Source organism: Thunnus albacares, chromosome 13 (assembly GCF_914725855.1).
Source record: "Thunnus albacares chromosome 13, fThuAlb1.1, whole genome shotgun sequence".
Classification (NCBI taxonomy): domain Eukaryota; kingdom Metazoa; phylum Chordata; class Actinopteri; order Scombriformes; family Scombridae; genus Thunnus; species Thunnus albacares.
In genome coordinates this window covers 26,551,107-26,578,379 of record NC_058118.1, presented here as the reverse complement: position 1 = coordinate 26,578,379, position 27,273 = coordinate 26,551,107, and the positions used below count along the sequence as shown (strand labels likewise).

General features: G+C 37.9%; 1 protein-coding gene across 3 annotated transcripts in view; it reads right to left on the bottom strand.

The window, feature by feature from the left end:
- tmem132e (transmembrane protein 132E) overlaps positions 1-27,273 on the bottom strand; it is a 411,199-nt gene that overhangs the window by 143,812 nt on the left and 240,114 nt on the right. The window contains exon 1 of one of the 3 annotated variants that reach the window (XM_044370478.1): positions 634-811. The exons of the other annotated variants lie outside the window; for them this stretch is intronic. The gene's annotated coding sequence lies outside the window, so the exon portion shown is untranslated. Of the gene's footprint in view, positions 1-633; positions 812-27,273 lie in introns of those variants that run through there. 3 annotated transcript variants of the gene reach the window in all.

Here is a 27,273-nt window from a genome sequence, read left to right as displayed (position 1 = left end):
CAAAACTGTCCAAAGTCCTTGTAAGGAGGCTGTTATAGGAAACTAAGAAAGTCGGGGCATGTTCTGTTGATACATTTAGTAAACTTTTTAATGTTTTAAACAAAAATCTTACATAATTCTTACATATTGCACCTTTAAACTAATTTGCTATGAAGGACATCACAATGGCTCTTCCTCAGTCACACACAATCATCTACAAACAAGTTGCTCTCCAAACACAAAAAAGACAAAAGACACAAGACTAGGAAACAGCAGGAGTCCTCAAGAAACTCCACCTATGGATCCAGGTAATCAAAACTAGAGATCCCCCTCTTATCTCTCTCTTTCTCCTCCAGCTGTGGCTAAAACAGCTCCTTGCTTTTTTTCACCTCCAGCTGCTGAAGGAGCAGCTCTCCGCTCCTCTTTCTCCTCACAGCTCTCTGCTCTCTTGTGTGGCCTGCTCACAGCAGACACACACAGAACTCTTTCTTTACGGCAGAAGACGTGAGAGCCTGCCTAAGACTCAGAAACTAAGTTTTCTAGTGCCAGCAGCTCCCACACAAGTCTGCTGGCTGATTTAACAAGTACAGGAGCTACGAAACAGAGTTAGCTTGCCTCTAACTCTACACACAGGAGTGACCTGGGCCCTCTGACCTGCATGACTGGAGCTCCAGACCTACACAGCAAATCCTGCATCCTTTCAGCTTTGGAACCAAACTCTTCTCAGCCCGTCTCTTCCACGGATTCACCAGCTAAGAAGCAGAACACCACAAAGCATCTCTTTCTTCATGGACTGGCAACAACTGGGCATAGCCAAGCAACATAGTGAAGCATAGTACGGCTAAGCAAGAATGTTTAACTTAATCAATGTACTGTACATGTATTGATTTGGCTAAGGTTATTCATTGAACTATCGTTGTGATGTCCTTGTTGTTCATAGTCAGGATATGCATAGCCACACCGCTAGGTTACATCCAGTAACTAGGCCTTGCATGCAACTAACCTCTCCCTAACCTGGCACCTTGATCCTACACCTATTAGCCTTGAACAGAGAACCACACAGTTCAAACAGGTTTAAAACCTTGTTTTGCTTTGGTTCAAGACACCACATGGTCTGGCCTTTTATCTCTGTAGTGCCCTTTGTCAGCCAAATTGTTGGCATGCCATATGCTCAGTCACCAGGTGACTGCAACCATCTCGCCCCCCACCCCCTACCCCCACCCCACGCACACACACACACACATACACACTCATGCACATACACTTGTATACAGGTACACTTAGCTTGATTAATATTGTGTGTTTTGCTCTTTTACTTATTTGTTAAATAAATGCTTTTGGATATACATGTGTCTGTTTTCATGTTGCACAAGGATGAGTTTTGCCAACCTCTGCTCTGCAAAGAACTCCAAAATCCTTCAACCTTAACTAGCTATTGATATGGTAATTTTGTTCATAGTTATTAAGTTAATTATTAATCAAAGTTCCAAATTGATAGATTAGTACACTTTGAGACTGAATTGGCAATCTTTTTCCCTGACTCCAGGGTGGTGGCCCGTTATTATTAATTCTTATAAATAATTTTATTGACTTTAATAATTAATGATTATTTCTGATAATCATTAATTATTGCTGATAGCCAAACTTGTAGCAAAGGCCCAACATGGAGTAATTGTGCTGTGTTCATGTTTCCAAATAGGATTTCTTCCATTTTTATTCAAAGCCGAGAACTAGTCTTTGCAATGATGAGGTCACACAATTGTCGCACTTAATTTTCAATATAAATTAACTATAATTTATGGGTGATCAGCTAAACCTCTTTTGTCTATGAATGTTATCTCATCATTTTATTTCCAATGGCAAAATTAAAAGGAGACCTCGTTTTTGGCTCCTGGGGAAAAGCTGTGGTTAGGAAATAAGACTGGTTTGTAGACATACGTATTATTTGCCAAGGGGCGGTAGGCGGCATGCGGGTGGATATTTCCTCTCAGCTTTTGATTTCCGTGCCTCTGATCATTAAAATGTATTGCCTATGGGGATATTCTCCATCATGCATTTCATTAAGTCATGCTATTAACATTTTTGTAACCTTTGTTTGTTCAAGAAAGCTTTTAATGAGCCTGAATGATTTCAATCAAAGCCTGCTTTACACTTGAGAGCCACTCAGTGTGACCACAATCATCTTCTCAATGTTGACCACAGAGCAGTCAGAGGTTTGCTTCGTCGCATGAGGAACCTTGACAGTGGTTATTTTGAGAGGGGAGCGAGAGTCATTCACTATTCCACACACATGGGATGAGCTGAGAGCTTAATGCTTGGTTTTGCCCCTGTCTGGCGTGTCTTTCAATATCCTCTGTTATATTGTACAGTGTCGTTTCTAGAAAAGACTTGTAAAGGTACATAGTCAAGCGGATTGAGGCAACAATCGATTTACCAATGGTTTTGTCGTTGGTAAGAGGTTGTGAATAAATATATCACATCACATGTTTTTTAGTCTTGCTGGTAAATCTCAATTTTGTTTAAAACTCTTGGCGGGTTCTACAACTCTTTTAAGCTGCATTGGTCAGAGTGATGCATTGTTGCATTTTAGTTTTAATTCATTTAGGGATCACAGAGATTTATTACAACAAACCAAGAGTTGTTAACTTTAGTCACATAGACGGACAGGTAACACATTCACAGGACTGTTTCAGCGAGTGGATTTGGATACCAAAGACTGTAACTATGGAAAATATCCACTTGATTTGTCTAACTCAGAGCTAAAGCCTCATATTATCTTCAGTTGAACTGCAAGGACTGTTCCCTCGATCTCTTAAATTGGAGTGGTGCAACAAGAATATGTCTTCATGGCCAGTAGTGGAAGGAGGAATGATTACACCGACCAATAACTCTTTTACTATTATATTAAGATAGCTAAAAAAAATCTGTATTAAACCCAAACCATGATCTTTGTCTTACCTTAACCAAGTGCTGCCAATGCCTGAACATAACCATCAAAAAGTTTAATATTGCTGTTGTTACAACCAGTGGATATTTTACTGCAAGATCAGATATTTTGGCTGGAAAAAAAGAAATATGTTATCACTGAACATTTTACTCATTTGTTCAGTATCACACTGTTTCTAGAAGACAGGGTTGCATAATTGGATGCTTGGCCCATTTTGGACTCTAACCACACACAAATTGCTGCACATTTTGCTTGGAACCTCCTTTTCAGTTACTCGTCACACACGAATGACAGTGTTCTCACCATAAATGCAAGGTGTGACCGCAATCTTGTCTCTCTTACAGACCAATTTCGATTCATTGATGCTGCTACTTTTTTTTCTTCTCTACAATCTGTTCAGTCTTGCTTCAGAAACAAGGTGAAGATAAGCAGTATTAGACAATGTGAATGCGATAGCAGATGAGATATTAAATCAACAATACACAAAAGAATCAGTGAGGGCCACAGTTTCATATTGCCATGTCACTGATCCATGCTGTAATTGGTGCCTCTTTTCCTTTCCCTTTTATGCAGGTTTACACGTTTTATGTGGAGACCTCTGACTGTTGAAAAAGAAGATCATATCTACATACCCAACCAATTAAATTTGAATCTGGCATCTTAAATTTCCTTAGATAACATCAGGTGCTGGTTGTCCAGACAGTAACCTCATTAGCCTGTCGCATAAAACTTGGGTAAAATATTTTCGCATGACATCATCCAACCTCGATGTTCGGGTCAAGAGACCCTGGCTAAATCAACATTCCCATTTTCCCCTCGTAGGACCCACGTGACATTTTGGATTCACAGCTTATCCACTGCTTGTGATGCTTTTCAAATCAAAACCGAAACAGCAGCCTTTGGTCTATTGTGGTGGAGGTCTATTGTACAGCAGCGGCCCTTCATAGTATCATGGCCACCACACAGCCTGCAGTGTGGAGCTTTCTGAGTGGAATGCCTCAGCGCTCTGTGAGGAGAAAAGGATATCTTTGTTTCAGATTTCCTTCCTATCACTATCGCACAAACACACGGCTTTTAGTTGTTTTGTTCCCATAGTGATGGGTTACACAACTCGCTGCCAAATCACCATAACAACAAGCTAAAGAAGGGGTGTCGGGAAAAGCACTCACTCGTGGACAAGTAGGGGCTTAGAACACAAGATTGTGATTCCAGCATAGTGAAACAGTGTCTTTTCCCCGGTGGCAGATTAAAGAGACAGAAAATGTTTTAACTCAAATGTTTAGTCACTGGATGGAGGGACTGGAAGTAAAAAAGACTGAATGAACTCAAGTCATATCTCCAACCTCGATAAAACACTGGGAAACAGTGAGAAAGTGCAGCATCTGTGAAGAATTCTTAACACACAAGTGATAATTGGTAACAGACATTAAAAATGAGAAGCCTTTGGGCAACTCTAACAACACCACTTGCAGACCTTGAAAACACATTTATATGGTGTTAAATGTGCTGTACAAGTGTTTAATGGGCAAATTCTTAAATGACACAAGCAGACCACGGTTCATCGCAGCATGTTTTCCATTACTAACATTACTAACTGTAACTGTATCTGTATCTGTGATGGATCACTGCTGTGAAATGTTAGGTAACAACCATAGACTGTATAAAAATAATGGATGTAGCCTCTGTGATATCAGTGTGGACTCCAATTTTGAAGCCTCAAGTTTGGCAATTTGACTGTCGCCATCTTGGTTTTTTGGAGCCAAAAGTGATGAGAAGTGACCATACTTGGACGAGAGCGTGGAGCTGGGGAAGAGCTCCCCGGGGTCCAACTACAGCATCTAATGCATCGCCGTGGTAGTGATTGTCAATCACAAGGTAACCATGCCATAAACTCATTAGGAAACTGTTTACTGTGGTAATAAATCAAGTGAGAAGTAGGGTGATTTTCCCATAGAGTTCTAGACAAACTAACTTCTTTTTGAAACCAGTGGAGTCGCCCCCTGCTGGCCATTAGAGAGAATGCAGGTTTAAGGCACTTTTGCATTGGCTTCACTTTTCAGACTTGGAGCTACCCGCTCGGTGACAACTTGTAAAAGTCACCAAATTTTATGAAAATGTTACGCTCTACTTTTTGAGGCTTAAATCCCCTGCATGGCCTAACTCTAAACATTCACATTACTACAAAATTGCTGAAAGTGTCAAATTCCTTCTGCTGAACTTGGCCATTAAGCTGTTAACTTGACATTACTGTCCATCATAATGTCCAAACTCCATAATCACTGCCTGGAAATATTTTTTTCTACAAGGCATTTCTCCACAATACTGTGTAAACCAGTTTCTCTCTATTACAATATTGCCAACCCTTCTGCAAATTGACATTTGCACATAACAGCTCACTAATATTGCTCTGGGAGATTAATTCCTATCAAGGTATTACTTCCCAGAATAAACTGTCTACTTAGTGAAGACAGTTGATTAAGGGAGTTTTTTTTTTCCTTTCGCTTGTGATGGGATGTTTTGCCAACTACCTCTATCCTGGAAGAAGACATTTAGTGTACTGTCATGTTACTTTAATGAAGGTAAGACTACTGTAGAAGCTGCAATACAGACAGCTGGTGAAGCAAATGTGTCCATGGGGTACAGGATAGAGCCAGTAGATGGGTACAAAAAATATTATGATCAGTTCTTACAGGTTCGGTTCACTCAAATTACAAAAAAACAAAACAACAAAACTATTTCTTCAGTAGAAATGATTCCAACGAAAAGTATTTACAGTGATGTCTGTGGATGTTGCAGGTTAGTTTTTTAATGTATTTTTTCAGTTCTTTGAATATTCCATTATCTCCATTGTATTGGGATGGAGGTGGAAATATTTCAAAACCTTGACAAATAAAACTATAACCTATCTGCATGATCAGATACCACTAGAGGTAAGTAGGGAAATAGTTTTTGTAATTTGGGTGAATCAATGCTTCAGAATTAAAGTTTTCCCAACTACTATATGTTTCAGAATAGAGCCTCTACTTTTTTACATGTATAAAGTATCTGCACTTCACTTCAACAGGCACTCAATTAACTATTTACCATAAGACGGCTTAAGATCAGGGCATTGAGGTTTTTTTAGCTAAGACATGGGATTTGTGTGAGACTAAGAGACGCTAGAGTAATTCAAAGGATTTGATTTCTATGTGACTCACTGAAGCGAGAGGATTTTATTATTATTATTTTTACAACAGTCTGACTTCATCTAAAGGGATCTGTATACTGCAGTTTCTCATTACCTTTTAAAGGCTTAAAGGGGCATTCACTGAAGACAAAACTGATTTAGTATGTGCATAATATCACACACACTCCAAATCTGTGAGCAGTTTTGAATTCATTTGTTTTGACACTGAATGTGCTCAACAAAGATATAATTTAGAGGCCATTTATTCCTTGTAGTGTGAAATATACCTTGGTAAAAATGATGAAAACAAATATTAGCATAGCCTGAAGCTCTGCGGAAGGAGAACAATATGGAAATATCACTTTTGTAGATTGTAGGTTGTTTTTCTTTCTTGAATCAGTGTCAAGATTAAGGTTTTATCCAAAAACATGATGTGACTATTACTCCTTTGCAAGGCTTTGTCACCTCTACATTGGTATTAATTTCCAGCATAGCTCAACAAAATTACAATGTCAGAGGATAACTTAATAAGATCAGAAGGCAATCAGAGAAGAAGACAAATCATGAATAAACAACGAGGCCAAACGCTGATTTATGCAGATTGAATAATGAATTCAATAATGTGCACGAAGGTAAAGACAACAGTAATCATTTAGGAAAAGTGACAACATCAAATTTATTGCCTTAATCAACAGTGAATGGCATCTTATTTGACTTAATCGGTTTTCCATTAGTTTGACTGAAAACAAAGGGGTTTTCATAACACTGTGCAGGTGGTAGAATGTGCAAGGTCTAAATGTAGTTAATTACAGAGAATTATGTTCCTATTAATAAGGAACAGTGACATGGTGCAGTCTGCACTAGGAGTGTGAAATTGTGGCATAATAACAGTTTTAATGTGTCTTAAGGCTTAATGTCAGGGTTTTTTTTATAGGGTGATGTGATGTGAATATCATCAGAAAGAGGAAAATATCTGGGAAATCTTTAGTGCGGTGAACAGGATTTATTACAAACTCTGCTTGAAAAATGTATGTATTACACTGTATAAATAACCACACATTCTCTTGTTTACTAAATAGAGGCACCACTGAAGAATTTGCGCTCTAGAGTTCAGATACACAAAACAAATGGCAGACAATCAGTTTTTGCATGGTTAGGCACATGTCTAACACAAAATTGTTTTTCCTAGAATTGTTTTTGTAACGCAGCAGTTTCTAAACAGACACTAAACCTTGCTGATCCAACACTAATCTAATACTTACCATTTTATAGGTTCTGCTGCAAAATGTAGGTAATAATATAATGGATAACTGAAAATATGGCCAAGAAGGAAAGCCAGCTTTAAAACAGGTGGGACTTGAAAAATAAAGTCTATGTATCAAAAATACTGCCTCTGCAATATTTCATATTGCTAGGAAGTAATTTATTTCTCTTCTCCTCAGATTAAAATTGGAAAATAACTTGCTGGTAGCCAGACTGGGGTTAGATAATACATTTTGAAGTATGCATCCTTCTTTTTTTCTCTGCTCTTCGGTTCTCTTCAACCATGTGGGCTGGCAGCATAAAGTTGGTGATTTCTGCAAAATCTGAAATTTAGCCATCTCACAATGACATCCAGCCTTTGCAAATAGAACATAAAATGTACATAAATGCCCAGTTTCCAATACTGATAATAAATCTTTATGACAAAAAATGGTCTAATCTATAATCTGTCTACCCACAACTGCAATTGTTTAATCTGGAAAAAAACATTTCCATATGCCTTGGAAAGTCTAAATGAAAAGCTTTGACTTTCCTTGATTTACATTATTCTTTGTATTATTGTATGTTTTAGCTTCACTGTTGTTTGAGTTTCTTTTGTCAAACTTTGTCAATGACCTGCACATTATTTTCTTTATCTGCAAAGGCTAACAACAGAAAGATTTAAATTGTGAAAAATGACCTATTAATTTCATGATACTAAGCGAAGATGTTTCAGTGAAAGCATAAATGAAACATATTTTCATCTCATTGACACAACTCTCTAATAATGAGATGAAAACCAAAGCATACAGTAGTTAAACATTTACATTTAGTTACTGATGAAAACATTAGGCATCCGTTATATGTGAGGATGGATGTGACTGATATAAAAGAATAGCTCTTTCAACAGGGATTTTCCAATCCCTTTGTGATTCTAGGTTATTGTTTCCTTGCTTCAAATGGGGCGTATAAAAGGAAACAATTCAGTCACCAACTGGGAAAGATTTCTTGATCTTTTTTGGTGATTTGGCAGATAAAAGGAAACAAGTGGTGATATTAAATATTCACAAAACCCTGACATGCGGAGGCAAATGTTTTATTTATTGAGAGCAAAGAACAATAGAGTCTCAGGTTTTTGACATTAAAAGCACTCGGAAAGTGAAACTTGAACTTTTTACGCACTGAAGAACCACGGCGAATACAGGAATATTGACGGTACTCCCTCTAGAGCCATTTTCCTGCTATGCTACAAAGGCTAAGGTTAACACTCTGCTCCAGAGGCTAATGGAATGGACTGGAGCTCCCCACTTAGATGCATGTATGGGGTAGTGCTCACTGTCTTGGGAGATATTATGACTTTGGGTTTGAAAAATGAATAGGAGGGTAAGGAGACTGTTTGTTTAGGGATCAGACAGCTGAGACAAAGGAGTAGGCGGATGACAAAGAGCGTTGCCAACATGGAAACTGGTTAAGTGGATGTCGTGAACGTCAGATTGAGCATTGTTCTCTAATGGACCTAGCAAGGGAAGAAGTCTACGCTTTCGTTTTCAGACCATTAAACGAGGCAGAGGCCTACCTGAGTGGCTTAACAGGAGACTGTAAAGATACTAATGGTTACTTTGCAGAGGAAAAATCCATCAGGGGAAATTTCAGTGTAGGGAATTCCTATTAGTTAGTGGATAGAGCTATGTGGTTTCCACTGTCCTAAGAAACAGAGTTCTACTTAAACCTGCAATAACTGAGACTGTCCTCCCAATTAAAAGGATACAGTAGGTCATAATGTCAGTCGCCCAAAAACGACAAAGAGTTACGTTGGACTTTGCCACAGTGAGAACAGTTTGTTTCACATTTCCAACCACGAGTCAGGACAGTTTTTTTAAATACTACGATCATCCCCCAACCTTAACCCTGTGGTTATTATTGTAGCCATGACTACAAAGGTCGCCTAGCTTTACGGATGTAGTAACTTTAAACCACACCACATGTTTCTCTAACCTTAACAAAGTGATCATTTTAGTCTAAACCATGATCTTTCTGTAAACCTAACCAAGTGTTTTTTGTGCCTAAACCTAACCAGACCTTAACCATGGCATTGTCACATCATAAAACATTATTTTAAACAGTGATTTGTAACAGTTTTGAAAAGCAAAGACAAATGATTCCCTACCAATTACTGCCAATAGGGGACCAAAATGTACCATTGGGCATTGAAAATTGTCAAATATCAAAACTGGTATTGAATGCTTGGCCTGATTCTTAGTTGAATTTACTCAGATATTTCCTGAAGTGAAAACAGAAGCCAAACAAGTCTTACTTAAAAGATGCTTGATTTAGGTACAGTGGGCAAAAATGACATCATAGTCTTTATGTTAACCCCAGCATGGGACAATGGATCAACACATTTCAAGCCAAGTTGACAGCACTCCACCAAACCCCAGTACATCACCACTACAAGCTGGGGGCAAAAAAAAAATGTCAAGGCTGCTGTTCACAGAAATGTGTCCAGGTTGCCAGTGTGTGCTTTCTATTCTAGATATGAAGCCACTCCTCTTTGCTGCAGTCAAAGGCGTTGAATAAACAGTGCTTGCAATTTTGTCAAAAGGATTACTCAGCCTGCGGAGTGCTCTATCACAACTCCCTCTCTGTCATGGTGATAAAACATGGGAATGGGAGATTAGCGGTGGCAGTGTTACTTGTCCTCAGCCATCTAAGAGAGCTGCCGAAAGAAAAGGAGAAAAACAGAATGGCCAGACACAGTAAACATGGCAAAGAATTTGTCAATTGTTGAAGTAAGAGCCAATAACTTGTCACAAGACTATGGCACCCTCACACCATCTAACAGTGGCCTAAGACCTTGGTCCATTTTACAGCTTGCATTGAAATGCTAAAAAGCAAATGTAGACTATAGCGATGTAGGGATATGTCATATCTAAGGGTGTCAAAGCTCAACAACTATTAAGTGGATTGTGGTGAAATTTTGGACATGACGTCATCCTGCACACAATAGTCAAAATGATTCATCGTCCAACACTTTACTTCCTCTTAAACTAATGACAGAATTCCTGTCAGACTCAGCTATATGTTGAGATTTAAGGTAACGTCTTAAAGAAAATAAGGCTATGCACACTTGGGGCCAATGCAAGTATTTAGTAAAGTAAGACCTTCATCATGGTAGATCCTTCTTTTCTCCATATTTGTTTTTTTTCCACCCTCTTGCACCTTAGTATTGTGTCATGAGTGTGGTGATCTTCACAAAACCATTATAATATCTTTAAACACTGAGATGTCCAAGTACACCTGAGGACTGATGATGGAACCACGTCTGATAAGTTAGAGCTGAGCCTGACAAGCTGAGTCTAACATGGCCTGAAATGGTCACCGTACAGAGGATAAACCTTTTGATTTAACCTTTTGAATGTTTTTTCTGGCATCACCCTCAGGTCAAGCTTTATATTTTTGCCCATCAAGATTCATAAATAGCAAAGTTGTCTCTTCATTTTTACATCTGTCCAACAATTTGATTTTCTGGAATGCGCTGAGCATTACAACCTTGCAGGACTGCTAGTGCATCTTGTTATTATTTAGAGCAGAAGACGGAAGCTGTGTTTCTCGCAGCAATGACCTGAATAAACCTGGGTAATCTGTGGTGTTTTCATGTGATATTTGAAAGTGCAGTGTATTAGAAATGACTCTTTTTTACCATTCACAAACTGCAACTAAATTTAGCATATTTATGATCAATCCTAATCTTAGTTTAGATTGATCCCTGTTAGTGTAATTCATACAACGTGTGTATAATTTCATAACATATCAGTTTTTCAAATCAATTTGATAGTATAGTGAAATAGTTGTGTAAACATGAGACCATCAGAATGATATAATAATAAACAGGACCGACTTATGACAAATGGTTGACATCAACCAAAACAGGAAGTGTACATGCTTAATTTTGTTCATAGGTAACAAAATACACAGAAAATCTGAAATTTTACAGTCTCCTATTGCCCGAAGCAACAACTGTTGCTGGAGATGAGTCCTGATATAATTAGGGGCACCGTCAGGAACATTATCATTCATCGTGTTGTCAAAAAAAACAGATTCAATTATTTACATTCCTGCTGTCATAACATATCACAATAATACAGTATTGGCCTGTTTGGCAAATATTTTGTCAGCATTGAAGAACTTGACAGATTCCATCCCAAGATAATTTTGCCTCACAGATCAATTAACTCCAGCTGCAGACACACACACACTGTATCCAAGACTGTACCGGAGGGCAAGTGAGTAATACTCAGCACAAAGTCAGAGTGCTGTTGCCTTAGCACTTTGCAAACAATAATTCTGTTCCTGCTATACAAAAAACTGCTTTGCTAGCTTAATCTACTTGGTCATGGAAAGATTAGCCTCTGCTGTTTCCCCTGCCCGTGATAATGAAAACTGTAACACCAGGCAAGCGAGCAGCGCTGAATACAAGATGAGAAAGCACTGTAAAAATCACTGACCCAAATTTGTCCCCTTGTGAACTAAACTTATGCCCAGCAAACAACATCTGTCTGTACACTGTTTTTTTTATTATTCCTGTTAATTACAGTACATTTTAGTTTGCATGATGGCAATTTCTCATCACCTCCTCTGTATACATAATATTTCTTTGTTTAAAGAGAAAACAAGTGCAACAGTGATGTTAAACACTACCAGTAAGAAACTCACAAGCAGCTTTTTTCCAAGTTGGGAATCTTATGCTGTTTTGACAAAGTCAAGATATAATTTAAGATGAAACATAGAGAAACCTGATCATTCATCTACCTGTTTACATGATCCTAAAAGTATCCAGGTTTTTGTACTGACTGAGTTACCTCAAAGTTAACGATGAACCCTCACTGATGAAAGATTAAAGTGACAAGACAATTTATTTTGTGTCAGACATTCACTTTTGTCTCAGCAAGTATCATCATCATTTATCATCAGATTTTTAGTTTTACTAACTACTACATATCTCTAGTTGAAGATGCAGCTGCAAACAGGGCAGACAGAGATCAGAATCAGATTATACCAGCTGGTATATTTAGGTTTCTCAAAACCAGAATAAGGGCTTATCCAGGTTTCTGAAACCAAGATGAAACTAAAATGTTTAAAACGATGAAATCAATTTTTTTTGCTTATATTTGGGATTATTCTGTTCTGAGTTCTGAGAAACAAAAAGTTCTTAAGTTCCCATAATGCTTTGGAGGATGCAAGCAGGAAGTATACTATAGCCATGGATGCAGGAAAAGAAACAAAAGTGTCTGGTAGCATGGCTAAAAACAGATTCATGAGACCCAGTAACCTATATTTGAACACCAATCCACATTTAGACTAGTCCTGTTTAGTCATTCTGTTCATGCATTAACTGCTTTACTTGCATTCTTATCCCACTGGATCTCCATGATGGTATCACCTGTGGCTGCTACATGATCAATTACCATACAGCCATACAGTCTGTATAGCTATTAATTCAAGATGAAATGTGCACAGGCCTCTACTGTTCCATCCACTGTGGTACTAATTGCTTTACACCTCCTTTAAATCATAGAAATTTACCTCCTTCTATAAAGCAACCCCCAACTGACACAACAATTACAGTCCTCCAGCCTCCACAGTTAAACAGCTGTTGGATTGTCTCAACAGAAAAAATGTTAAATTCATCCCTGTCTTTCAAAATTTTTCTCCATATTGACCATTTTGTGGGACAGAAAAGTAGTCTCGGCTGTGACAAGTTGAGGAAGGCAGTATAAAGCCATCAGCACTCTGACAATAACACCACCATGAGGAAACAGTATTGATGGTGCTCCAGGTGGGACAGGTACAGACGGTACAGCTGGAAGTGTCTGCTCCAGTCTGTCCTCACGTCAACATTACAGAGGCTCTCACTGCTTCAGCCTCTACACCGAGCAGATGGGAGCAAAAGAGGTAGCTGTTTGTTGGAATTACAGAGGAGCTCTCATTGATAATCTCCCAGGATAAAGAATTTGGAGTCAGGGGTGAAAGAGGACGGGAGCATCAATAATTTATGAAAACAGCATCAAACGGGTAGAGGAGCGAATTCTTTTTTTTGGAGGGTCTGTGAACATTTGCAGTGTGTCAGTACTCGGCTGCAACTGTAGATCTTAAACTACCATCTGAATTCGAAATTTAATCAGCCCAAGAATATATTTTAAAAGTGTATAATCGTGCATACAGCTGCATTCTCATAGATGAATTACCATGAGGTATGTCACAATCAGTTGACACCATGCTGCTGGTTCAGCTAGATGCAAATGACTGCTGCTCTGATGACTTTTACGAAGCAGTGTGTTGTTCATCTACAGAGCACATGTAGGAGTATTAAGCTTGATAACAGTCGCACCTCAGAGTCAAGTCTAGAGAGTCTTATGTGTAACAGTGCAGACGCTAATTACCTTGAGGTTATGGTAAAAATGGTTTGTATCATGCATTTATTATGTACTAAAGTGGTGTCACCCACAGCACTGAGTCAAATAAATACTCTGCACAAAAACTAGTTTTGTAAAACGAGGCACAAACACAAGTACATACCTAAGTCGCAAGCCCACGTAGGAGCTCAGCTAATTTTTGTAGCTGAAGCCACAAGCGTAATCCTGCTGCAGCATGGCACAATGTGGAAAAGTGGCTGGTGCAGGATGAATGATGTAAGCAGGAGGAATACAGTATCAGCAGGTGGACTTGGGGCAAGCTTCAATGTGGCCGGTTAGATCAGCTTCTCTCATCCACCAAGCAGCACACAGTTGCCTAACAGGCTGAGAAAGATCCCAAGCTGTTTCTCTTCAAGAAAACCACTTGTCAGGGAGGTAAAGTGCAATTATGCAGCATCCTGTATATAATTATGTGGAACTCTGAATTACAATATAGCAAATATGTATAATATGTATTATCATGGGCAAGTTATGTTATTTTTTTAAATTGAACTTGTATGCCAGCATTCCTAAGTATTGTAAGTTGACATTTTAATCAGAAAAAATAATATTGTTCTTTCTCAGAAGCAAAACCAGAAGCAGAATTTGCAATTATCTCCACAAAAAACCTTCACATGGAGGTTGAATGATAATTGTGCGCATAGCATGTGACATTGCAGACAGCAATTTTCATCCTGTCTCATGCCAGCAGACAACTTTGCTTCTTTTAACCAGGACCATGATTTATCCATAACTTTAACTAAGTCTGGGTTTCAGTAGTTTGAGTTGCCTAAAGTTAACTAGACCTTTACAGTGGAGATGGCAGATCAAAAAACACTGTTGTGACTCATTTTTGAGTCATATGCATTGTTCAGTAGGGCACTGATGAACAATGTTTTAGGTAAGAAGACTTCTTTTCTGTACGTGAAGATATGCATAAAAATATTTTAGAAGACAATCAAAATATAGTTTGACAAAACGTCCTAACACAAAGTCCAGTTACAAGCTTTTTCAGGAGCTTTCAACAGCATCTCACTGAGTTTTCTCAGTTGTCATGACTACACAGTAGTTGAGCTGTCATCGTGTGACTCAAGTATAGAAGCGTTTGAAGTTTGACATGAATAAAAAAGGTCACCAGATCTTTAATGGACTGCATAACAGCTGCTGCTTTCCAAAATGGATTCCAAAATTGCATGACAGCCCCTAAACTGCACAAATACTACCACAACTACACTACACTGTCGCCCACCTGAACGCAAGTGGGTTTGTTTGATGCTGCAAAACTGCCTCTGCATTAAAAAGAGTAGAAAATATAGTGGAATTGCCATTAAAAATATGTATTTTTCCATCTGAGGAACAAAGTTTTAGGTCAGGAAATTTGTCAACATACTATCATTGCTCGGAGCCAGCGCTGGCCACTTAAACTTAAGTCTAGCTCCTTTGATTAGGCCATGTTGCTCTAAACAGAAAATATAATTTTTTGAGACTCCAACATTTTCAAAAGCACCAACTGTCTCCTCCATCTAGGCCAAGGCTCTTCTGTGGAGCAGGGGAGGACGTCCAAGGACCAGATCAAAACCTCTCTGTCACTCCATCTGTCAGACTGGAAGACGTGGTCACAGATTATTCCGCCTGGAAGCATGTCTATCAAGATGCAGTCCAATACTTGGGGAAAGCCAGAGAAGCAGGAGAAGGAAGTGAGCTCTGGCAACTCTTACACAACCAAATTAGTTGTATAGTGAATTTAGAAAAACCTTTGAAGATATATTCCTGATAGTGGTGTGTTCCCTCTTTCACAGAATCTAAATTAACCTTTAAAATCATTCTGAATAATCCATCTCTCTTTATTTAAATGTGCTCTTTTGTAAATGATAGATTTAATAATGAGAAATAAATATTAGCTTTTACCTAGATTCACTTCATCAGTTTGTTTTATTAAAAGTTCACCTTGGCAGTCAACGTTCAGTGTATCCCCATCAATAATGTTCCTGTAGAACTCACAGATTTGGAGTAATGCTATGATAAGGTTAATGTAATTCATTTAAACATTCAGTGTGAAAGTGTTTTTGGTCTAGGTGTGGTATTAGCAGGAAAACACACTGGAGCAGAAATAATTTAGACTTCTATCTAAAATGTATAGTATTTGAGAACATATTGAGGTGTATCTTGTTCTATTTGATGCCTAATTTACAAGCACATGTTTACACATTTTCCCTCTAATGCAGATGTTTTTTTGGGGAGTGACAGACGTCACTGATGGCATCCTACTGCTCGTGTTGATTGTTGCCATGGCTGTGTTACATTAAAGTGACCCTTTCCTGTGCGTTGTCTTTGTTACCATGCCCACACAATGAGATTCCTGTTAATTAACTGTAGGGCAGTGTTGCCACATCTTGCTTATTTTTATGTTTCCAAACAGCTTGGTGCTGCGAGTGCTGTCGTAAGGGCTGATGATGAAGGACACTCTCTCCTGCATGCCTACTTAGTGTAACTGCACTTTAAGGATTTAAGGAATATATGAATTTAAAGGCTAAGTGGAATTAATGATAATGCTTGTAGAGGCATCAGTGATTCATGTATTACTCACTCTAATCTTCATTCTAGGTACTGTCATTTCAGTGCTGTCACAGTGGAATTACAAATTATTGAGGTGTTCATATGAATGTCCACATTAATCAGAAGGAGCATCAAATTTGATTTAAATTGAAGGAATGTGGTCTTTATGCAGATTAATACCATTCCAAATGGTGTTAGAATTTGGCTGCCATTGTGTCATGAAAGACACATTTTAATCAGGAGTTTGGCAGCTCACAGATCTAGACACTTGGGCTAACAAGTGTTTGATCAAAAGGGCAAGTGCTTCTGTCTTAAACTGAGAATTTAGCCCATTTATTTTAATCAACTTTTCTTTTCAAATTATGGCCACATAATTTGAATATTTAAGGGCATAAAGTTCAGTTCAGTTTAGTCATCATGAGTAGTACTGCTCAGCCTGTGAAATGGCTCTTGAGGAGCTTTGACTTTGGTAATTGTAGTTTGACAAAATAATCTTCACTCAAGGTCCACTTTGTGAGTTGTCATCAATGACAAGTGAAAAGCACAAAAAAGGGTTTGCACCACCAACTCAGTTAGATTGTTCGTTTTGACTTTTATCCATCAAACTTGAGGAGAAGAGGTGAAAATTGCACACAATTTTTGAGCTATGCCTTCCTCAGAGAGTAATAGTCCTTCAGTTTCATGGTTGGGTCTTTTTAACTTTACACCAACAATGAGTGTCAATCAACTTATTACCAACCTGTGCACCAAATAGCTACAAAACCATAAATACATCTACAGAACTATGGTTAAAAGCACTGAAAAATACTTGTTATTGGGGTTAAGGTTATGTTGTCAAAATGTGATGATGAAACTACTTTTTTTTTCTTTCTTTTTTTAAATTTTTTTTTACAGAAAACATGTTTAAAAGTGGGCATTTACCAGATAAGGAGGGTGTTGTGCAGGGATACTATTTAGTTGCCTTCTGGGAAATGTAGGATTCAGCATTTTTGGAGCTTGACCAACACTAAGGACTAAAGGTCAGGAGATCTCTGCCTCTACTTCTTCAATTCTGACCAGTATTTTTTTCTATCTGTCTTTCATGAGTACCTCAACATTATGGACGTGCAGTACTGCATCACTGGAGTACTGCACCAACATATAATAACAGCCAGAAATAATCAAAGAATTGAGGAAACTCTTTATTGCATTAGACTGTACTTAGAAGGAATTGTAATCAGCAGATGTAGTGAGCACTCCGCTGTTCTGGTGCTTTTTGGTACAAAACAGGAAGCATGTTAATTTTGCAAGTAATTCACTTTTTTCTTCTGCTTCACCACCTGATAATTTTCAACTTGACATTGGCTTACTTGTGCAACACATATTATTATTTTTCAAGGGCTGTTATTGGCTCTTATGCATCATGCTCTTCAAAACAAATGTGATGCCAGCGATGGCACAAAAGATATCTTTGAAAACAGCAGCAGGGGTTTATGGGAACATGATCCTAAATTTGAGAAAAACAAAATACTACATGTAGCACCTGTCATTTTTCACACACTGCTGGATGTTGTTTATGGATTATATGACACTCTTACAAGCTTGTGTCTGTATGTAAATGGGCTGATTGCTATAATTGTAACAGATTATTATTGACATTAGAAGACAGGTTTGTAGGAGTTTGTTAAAGGAGATGACAGATGGAGAGAATTGAAAAAAATACTGTGTTCCTCAGAAATATTGTATATTAGAGGGCAAAGATCTCGACTATTGTTCAGTTGTTTATTCTTTTGGTACAAAGCAGATGTTAGACACAGATGTAGTTAACTGTCAAACACGTTTTCTATTGTGAATGGTTGAGATGGCTTCTTGCAGTTTCTTCTCTGACACCTTTTCAGTTCATCAAGCACAACTTAATATTAAACATACAGCCAGGAGAAAAAGAGGCACCAACATGTGAATTAATTAGTTTATATATATACACAGCAGAAACTTTTATGTCATGTTGATATAGGTACACTGGTCCTGGTGGCAGCGCGAGAGACGCATTATCCACAGTCACAGTAAAGAATGCCCTGCTGTATATTAATGCTAAAATATGAAAATTGAGTGTACTACCCTCTGGACAACCAATATGCACCTAAAAAATTGAAACATGACTGTGTTTGGCTTTCACACTTAAAAGGCTTTGCATACATATGCAACTCTCTTTGTAAGTACCTCACGGCATTCCACCACTTCAATTAGGGATTTTGGATAGCTCAGTTGGAGAAAGACAACACTTAGGAGGGCCTCTGAAAATAAACTTCTCTATTTATAAAGATCTAACATGATTCTATAGTTTCATCTTATCGATCAAATTAAGTAGCAGGATTCCCTCCCAAAAAAGATAAGCAACAGAGGAGGGCAAAAAGGCTTAAGAGAAATAGTTTTGTGAAATAAAAAATAAAAAACTTTGGTCTCAAATAGGCCCAAGACAATTTTCTTTCCACTACAGTGCTTTTATCATGAAAGTATAATACCTGATGGCAATCTGCAGCATAACCGTGCTATGGATTGTAAGTATGATTGTAGTAGTGATTCAGGTGATAAAAGAGTACCACTGCATCACAATAGTCAATGTTAAACTAGGATCTTACTCCTTTTATACAATACTCATCAATGCAAGGAAGGTTATTTTTAAATAGGCTTGTTGAAAATATACATTATTCATATGGTGAGATGTTCAAAAGTAAACGTAGGCATAGAAATACTATCAAATAGGCTGTGATCAGTAAACCTGGAGTTTGATAATGAAAATGTCCCATTTCTGTCAGGAACCATATCCTCTTCCATTTCAGTTCTTTTAGAGTAGTCTTTTTACAGACAAAAGAGAGTAGATTCAACAGTGGTGAGCCCAAAGAGTTAACTCCTAAATACAAAAAGTATACACATTTTGATTTCAACTCTAACTGTTGTCTGGTAAACTAATTTATCATAAAGGTCTGGCAATCCTCGTGCAGCCTGTTCAAATGCTTGAAAGCACCACATTGCAGAAAGCAGTGGAGGAGCCAATACTTTCCGAACAGACAAGGTGGACTCAGATGTGTTGCTGTGTGTTGTCAAGGACAACAACAACCTGGGAAAAGCTGTCAGAAAAATGCCAGAAAATCATGGGAAGCCACCAAACATATGTATCTGTGCTGTGTGCTCATGATGAGGAAAACAAGGCTGATCTTGGCTGATGGGATCCGTCCTCTCCATAGAAATGTCCGCATATACAATGGAAGGGAAGCTGCCTGTTCAATCAGTCAAGCTGTATTCCCTTTTCTCTGCAGCCACAAGATCATATGACAGCTCTGTCCGACTTTTTACATTCACAAATTTTACATCTCTTTATGTGAGTGTAACATGACAAATATGAAACTGTATGTTTTAATATGAAAATACTAAATGAGCTATATGTACGTATCCTAAATATGCACATCTGGTAAATTAAGATGAGTAAAAAGTTATAGGTAATAAAAAACAAATATAAGTTATATCTCACACAGTGCAAGTTTGCTGGATGCCAAATATGTAAAGCCTCTCTATGGCTCCCAAGACCTCATTTGTTTGATGGTGATGATGTTGAACATATTGACAATTTTGCTATTCCTAAAGCCTTATCAGTAGTAAAGCTAATAAATAATGTTTTTAAGGTTTTAGCCATGCTAGCAGCTGAAAGGATAGGAATGTCACACTTTCGGTCTATAGGTGGGTTGGTCCGCCTTTTTGATCCAGACTGAAATATCTCAACAATTGTTGGATGAATTCCCATTAAATTTGGTACAGATATCCAATATGCCAACCTGCAGGTCAGGTAGGTCTATTTTGGCAGAGACATTCATGGTTCCCAAAGAGGAAATCCTAATGACTTTGGTGACTTTTCCTCGGGTGACACCATAAAGTTGACATTTATGGTTGTGTAATGAGTGTCCTGACAACTGTGGGAAGGATTGTAAACTTTAATGATTCCCTGACTTTTCATCTAGTGGCTTCATCAGGTCAAAATTTCAAATGGTCAGAGTTTAGTTTATCTAATACTTCTTTACAATGAACATTATAGCCTCACAGAGCTGCTAGTGCTGTAGTCTTCTTTCTTTAGATTTTGATGTGTACAAGTGGAAATTTGAGCCTGATGGTGGTGCTGGAGGAAATGTCAAAGATTCACCACAAACATCAGGATTTATTCTTTATGAATATCAATACCAAGCCACAGCATGGCAACAGGCAGATATCTTAGTCTGGACTAGTGTAAGACATTTTTCACATTTTTATGATAAGTACCTCTTGTGAGTATGCAAATAATGACTGCTGTCTTTAAGAAGCAAAGGTGGAAGTAGTATGTTGCTTCTCTAGAGCCGTTACTCCTCTTAAAGAGGAGGGCTGGAACCGTTGGGCGTACAAAGTCTGACTTTGACAATAGAGACTGGTGCTTGCTTCCCGTTTCCTGTTAACAGTCGAAAATATTCTTTTTTAACATAACAAACCTAACAATGAAGGTGGCAGATCAGAAAAATGCTCATACAGTATGGATATTTTTTTAAAGCAATGAAAAACAATTTACTTTGTTGTTTAGGTTGAAGGACTTGTTTTAAATGGTAGGTGGTAAAAGAACATATAAAAAGTAAAGAAATACAAAAAGTAATACAAATGAGTAATACTACTCTTTTTTTCTCCCATCAACGGTATATCTGTTATATATTTTGCTGGGAGACAATATGTTATCTTTCATACCAACACCCCTTTTTGCTTCAACCCCACAGAGGAAAAATTCCAAATAAAGCCTGTGAAGTGTCTCTTGCGCTAATGCATAAAGACCACTGATCTCCTCTATGCACTTGTAGAAAAAATGTAAGTGCAGTTCTTGAGGTTTCAGCAGCAAACCAAGTTCCCATGTGAGCTGACAGCTGAACACCTGACAGACTGTCTGGAGGAACAGAGGAGTAAATCTCTAAGGGCACAATGACACTGTTTCTAATGAGTGTGGAAAGGAGCAACAGTAAAGTATAACATTAAAGGGTTTTTTTTTTCTTTTGGAGGTTTTCACTAGAGGGTCATGATGGAACTATCATCCAACCTTTTCTCACACCAGAAAGACCATAATCCTGAAAAAACACATCATCTCAAAGACATGATCACACTGACATAACACCACAGTTATCCTGCAAATTGGTCAGTTCCAAAGAGCAAGTCCCACCGCTTGAGGCTGAGGCCAATGTTGAACTTAAAGTGCAATGCCATCGACGGTGCTAGATGCCATTTCTAAAAAATCCCTGGTTCTTCTCTCTAGAAATATCACATCAATTATTTTTGTTAGTGTGCTAATGGTCATTTTGGAAATTATTGCTCCATTAATAAGATTTGAAGACTTATAGTAGTTTTGATGTCTGCTGTGTTGATGTTGATCGACCTGCTGCTCTCCCCGACTCCGAGACTCACTCTGACTCAGACTACTGTCGCAATATTTCAGTAAGTAAATGCTAGCTGATAATGATACCTGACCTTTTAGCACAATTTAGCTAAAGTAGCTAACATTAGCCCAAGTGTGCACCACTCTGTGTTCCCAGTAAGATAGCGAGGCGTAGGTATTTCCAGAGTGTGAGTGGCAACATCTTGCACTCCTTTGGATCTTTGGAAGATCCTGGCTCCAAACATAAAAGATGGTGCTGACTGTAAGCAGCATCTCTGGGCTTCAAACCGGCTCAGATGTAAACCTCACTATATCCATCTGTATAAACAGTCTATGATCAAATCTGAAAATCACTTGAATAAAGTCCAACAGGACAAGAAACAAGAGCAGTCAGATGATCAGGAAGGTTGTAAACAACCCAACAGTCTGGATGATCTAAACCACTTTGTTTGGAGGAAAAACTGAGTGAGCTCACCCTTTTAAATCATCTTACTGCTACTTTTTTTTGCCTTGTCAGACTTTTTTTTAGCAGTCACTGTCCTGCAAGATATCAACTTGGTGAGTGCATTTTTATACTGATAGGAGTGGAGGCCAAAACTACAAAAAGTACCCAAATTCTTAAAAGAAAAAAGAAGTGAAATATTATTTAACACAGACTGAATGACTGTAAGCTATAGAGTACCTCGGATCATCAGGCTGGCTGATGAGGCCACCAGTATCCTGATAAGGAAGCATCAGGAGGACCAGATTGTTCCCAATGTGCCGCAGGGCTCCCTTGAGCCTCCCCCTCTTCACACTCTTACTGCCGCTCAATGTCATGGCTCTTTGATTCAAAAAAGCAGTTCTAGACAGCTGCTCTGGCAGCTATGGATCATTAGGCCACTTTCTCCTGCTTCACCTGGGATTGGTTGGCGCTTTCCATCGAAGCGAAGGTCAGAGAAAGGTACGCGTCAGTTGTCATGGTGGAGGAAAAAGTTTATGTAGCAGTAGAGGAAGTCTGTGTGATGTCTGAGAAAAGTACTCAGAATTGCATGAAGTCATGAACAACAAAGATGGCATGGGGACATCATTGATTAGAGGAGAAAAGTTCTATGTTTTTAGCAACTCACTGGCAATTCTTGATTACAAGTCTGTGGAAAAGTTGCAAATATATAAATGAATCATTTTCAACAATGTCAAATTGTGACTAAGAAGCCGTCTGTTGAACCCATCTGCTACAAGTTTTTCATTATTAACACAAAACTCAGTGTCCCTCTGTTTCTTTGCTTTTTCATCATGATTATTTTAGCACATTTATTTCTATGGTTGTCATTTATACATTTAGTTTTTATAAGGCTGTTTCCATTGTTGGGTTGTGTTGTCTTTTTGTTTCTTTTAACTAGCTCTGACATGTTTTTACTGTCATCTTGATTGGGTTTTGTTTTACTCATTCCTTTTGAGGTATGAATCTTTAATGAGGTCCTTGTCTTTTTTTTTTCTTCAACACATTTCATATGTCTTTGTCTTTTTGCTTTTAATAATTTGTCTGTACATATAAATAAATGCAAATTATTTAGGTGCTCAACAAGTAAGACATTTCCAGGTTTTAACATGTTTGATCTTCCACTGGTTACAGACATACAGACATGAATCCTGCCCAGAATGCTACGAGTCCTGCCAGTTCATTTTGCATTTTTATGAAAAATGGCCAGCTTCCTCAAAGGCTGAAAACTCTCTTTGCATTTTTGATAGAAATGTGTACTTTGGATGTTAGATGTCTTAGATGTGGGAGTTAGCAGCCCTGCTCTGGTCTTGGGTAATATGTTGTCTCCTAGCTCTCCCTTTGTGCCAGCTGCCAAACAGCACTGTTGCATCTTTTAAAAGAGCAAAGTGTCTGGAGAATAGCCAAGTCAGAGACTGGCATCACTATTTAAACTGAGAGAAATGAAAGTAAAGAAACCCAAAGCACAAGCTAAACATTAAGAAAGTCTGATCAGGCCCATGTATATCAAAGCTCTGATAATCACTCCTTGGATTTACTCATAAAGTTTTATAAAGATTATGAATACTCTTATTCACACTGTCAACAAGAAGTTCTCTTTTGAAAATGAATGGCACTATAAAAAAATAAATTAATAATGATATGTATTTTTTCTCTGCAGATTTCAAAAGACTGAAAGAATCATGCAGGTAATGTGTGATAAGATACTATCAAGTAGTGTACATGTGAAGGCCACAATATATACAGGTATAAAAACATTTAAACATATCAGTGGCTTACTTGAAATTAGTGACATAAACTGCTTTCATGATACTGTTGCTTCATTAGATTCAGTATATGATTGGTGATTAATTGATTCTCAATGATACAAACCTGAATAAATGAGTGTAGAAACTTAACATATATGGCTTCATTAGCAACAATCATGAAAGCTATTTATTTCCTGGATAAATTCAAGGAAGCCATCAGTTTATCAACAAGTTTTTATAGTATATATAATGGTTATTTGCAGGAAAATCACTACATTATTACAACAAATGCATATTGCATTCCTTTGGGGTGTAATTAACACAATCACAGTTGTGAAGGACCATAATCATCACTGCTGTAGTTGTACTTACTTGTTGAGGAGAGAGCGAGTTGTTATTTTAAAGCTAACCATCTACATTCTGTATTTGCACAAGTGTGTGCACGTTTGTCTGATTAGTCACCACCTGCGGGTATCTTCCAACAGGTTTGGACAGCTCTACAGCTCTCTTAATTCAAAGAGGAGACGGCAGATTACCTACTTTTCCTCTCAAGCCTCAAAGTGAAAACAAAATATATGTCACACATTTAAGAGTGATTTTCTAATCTAGAAGTAAACTTATTAATTTTGGCCTGATTTGATGCTGTTTACACGCAGTAATCAGTTCTTTACAATTTAGATTTACACGTGTATCTTCTGTGGGCACATGTACTCAGCATTATGCAACATCTGACATCACATCCTCCATATGACACCCTACACTGGACCATAAAACAAATTCATTGTTATTTTTTTAAAAAGATATTTCCAATTAGATGTCTTGGACAGTTTTACAGTAGAGACGGGGACGTGATGTGTGACAACAAAAGCACCAGGATACCCTGACTGAGGGCTTCAGAACATTTACTGTCATCTCCAGAATTTTTAACTCAAACTTGTCTTTATCTCTGCCACCTAGATTCACCTTTTTCCAACCGCAATATATTGAAAATAACAATTCCAAAGATCAATATTTGTTTATCTGGATGATATTTGTTTACTTTCTCTACAGGACTATATTTACCTTTGTGCAGATTGTATGCATTGATTTGTGGGATGCTGAATGTTATAGCAAACAGCTCCTGCAACTCCCTGAAACAACTCCTCAAGCTTTAATATGACTTGAAAAACATGACTGTAGGTCACTACCTAAATTGGTATTGCTCTTAAAGAACACAGTATTTCAAATCATTATTAACTTGAGTGGTTTTAGTCTCTGTCTTGAATTGGTCCCCTAATTATATCAATTTCCCCTTTTAAAGAACAATTTGAGAAAAATTAATTGGTCTTCATAAAAAGAGTCTACAAAAGGCCACAGAAGATGTCCAGAGAGATTTTAGTGAGATGCTGTGTTGAGAATGCCCATATTATTGTGTTAGTTAGTGGTGAGCCATTTTAAACATATGGTCCCCTGTATTTGCAAAATAGAGGCATGGTTGAATTAACCTGCTATGGGAGTTCCTGGGTAAAAATGAGCTGCTCAGTTTCTATTAGCGCCCCGTTCTTCCCTCTCTCTGTGTACAGTATTACCCTGCTGGAATAAACCATGGCCCCAGGTTTGCTGTGTGGTAATATGATTAAACATAATTAATTTAGAAATGCACCATGTAAGCACAACATCAACTGACATTACGGAGATTTTAGAGCTTAGGGAGATTTTGATCATTTTCAAGACAAGGTCACAAGATTCGGTAATAAAGTACGACCCACCTTAAGGCTCTTATCACATCAGCTGATATTGTATAAACTAATTGCCACACAGTGAGCCTGAGGCTTTTGAAGACCCGTGGGGATCTAGGGTCACCAAAGCAGTTTCTTGAAGCTTTAAAGGGGGGTCAATATGAAGATACATGTAACATCGTTATGCTCCAAACCTCTCAGAAAGAATCAGTCGGTAAATCTGTCACAATTTCTAGCACAAAAGCAATGCTAACAAATCCATGTATTTTTTCTACATACATAAGATCCATTATACAGTACATATAGATGCATTATACACTACTCCCCTTCAATGATTCAACAATACAAAAGAAAAAAAAACCACTGTAAGCCTAATGTTGCATGCACAATGCAATGTGAGCTTGTTTTAGTATTGTTGGTAGCACCATCTGCAATACTGATGAAGCAGCATTCTCTAAATAGGTCATCTTAAAAGTCACAATAACATACAGTACACTTTTGTCAGCAAAACCATAAAGCATCTACATGTTAGCCCTGAGAACATTTTTTAAAATAGAACTGATGAGGCTAAGCTTTGTATGAATCCCATGGCTTTTAGCACCTCCGGCTGCTGCACAGAATGTGTCTAAGAAATCACCAACTGACTTCAAATCGGGAAGGTTTTTGTCTTTCACATCAGGAGATGTTACCTCTGTATCACACCACACACCCTGACACAGTAATATTGTGTGTTATTACCAATGGTTGATATCTAAAATATTTATAAAGCAGACAGTTGGTTGACCAGGTGGGGGGTGGGGGGGGGGGGGGGGGGGGGCATTTTTATTACATTCCTGTTGTTTGAAACTCGTTCTTATGACTGTCCATGCATTTTGACCACAGAACTTATTTGAAATGATTGATTTTTTCCTATTTTAATCTCAAATCAGTTATTCAGTAGAGTGGTGTCTAATTGTGACTCACATGGAACAGTTAATACCTGCAGAGTTTGATTTGAAGTCTTTTCATTGAATCAGATGAAATAAGGGGAAATTGAGTAGTGTAGGCTTCTATAAGGTCACCAGTACATCATCATAGACATACTGATTGTGCCCCCCATAAAGCTGAAATGAAACCTTTTAGAGTGCCATTTTTACTGTGACATATTCTCAGCTTGACTTCAATGTGCCTCTTGCAATGCTGAATTCAACACAGTGAACTGTTAATGTTCCCTTGCTAGCTACAAACTGCTGCCAGGCTCATTGACATAAGTGAGAAAAATGCACTGACTGCTATCACACTGTGCAAATAGGAAGGAAAAATGCTTGACAATAAGTGCACAAACTCAAAGCTGGTTAACTTTAATCTCTTTCCTTTTATGCGACTGTTGAAGATGTTGCACACATGGGCACTATGGAATATTTGGAGAGGATGCAGTAAGTCCATGCAAAAAATATGAGATTTTATCAACAAAAATTAACAATTAATCAGTTCATAGATATAGAGATGAGAAGAAAAAGGAGAGAGACTGGAGAGAAATCAGACAAAAAACTGGAGGTTTCTGGTAATTTCTAGATCAATCAAGTCTAGAA